The 801-nt window shown below is 38.8% G+C and overlaps 1 non-coding gene across 1 annotated transcript; it reads left to right on the forward strand.

The window, feature by feature from the left end:
- Window positions 1–494: 494 nt before the first annotated feature.
- LOC111821988 (U6 spliceosomal RNA) lies at window positions 495–602 on the forward strand. The gene has a single exon (XR_002825286.1). It is a non-coding gene; the product is annotated as a U6 spliceosomal RNA (small nuclear RNA).
- Window positions 603–801: the final 199 nt, after the last annotated feature.

An 801-nucleotide genomic window follows, 5' to 3' on the forward strand; every position in this document is an offset into this window, starting at 1 on the left:
GTATTATTGATTTTTTTAAGGAAATACAAAACTTTACTATGATTCTTGTTGAATTCCTTGCTGTTCAGATTGTTTTGTATTTTATTTCGTTCATAGATTAGCTATTACTCTAAACTTTATGTGTAACTTCTTCTTCATTCAAGTCATATATAAAAGTGCTGACTAGGGCAGGGTACAAGAGGGGTTTCTATGACTCTGTGTGGAAACCTTCCTGCCATGGACACCCAGTTATTAATCAACCCTCTGTATTTATAGCTATTTAGTCAGCTGCAAAGCCATCTAACAATACTTTCATACCACTCACACTCCCCACCTTATTCATCACAGGGTCATAAGAGCTTTGCCCAATGTTTTACTGAAATCAGGTTACACTGTCTTGGGCGTTTTGGCCCCTAGCAGTCTAACACTGGCACAATACCTCTCAATAAATGTTTGCTGGATTAAAGTTATTTCTACTCATTCATTAGCCTAGTAACTGTATATTAAAAAATGGAGTGCTTGCAGTGGCAGCACATATACTAAAATTGGAACGATACAGAGAGGATTAGCATAGCCCCTGCATAAGGATGACATGAGACCACTATTATAAAAACCCAAGAAAAGGTTTACACACAGAAAAAAACAATCTTTGATGGTTACGAGGGAGGGGAGGTGTGGAGAGGGGATATCACTAACTAGATAGTAGACAAGTATTAACATTGGTGAAGGGAAAGACAACACATGGTATAGGGGAAGTCAGCACAACTTGATCAAGGCAAAGTCATAGAAGCTGCAAACACCTTGAGGGACCGAGTTGCTGGG

This window comes from Trichechus manatus, unplaced genomic scaffold (genome assembly GCF_000243295.1).
Source record: "Trichechus manatus latirostris isolate Lorelei unplaced genomic scaffold, TriManLat1.0 scaffold00006, whole genome shotgun sequence".
Taxonomy (NCBI): domain Eukaryota; kingdom Metazoa; phylum Chordata; class Mammalia; order Sirenia; family Trichechidae; genus Trichechus; species Trichechus manatus.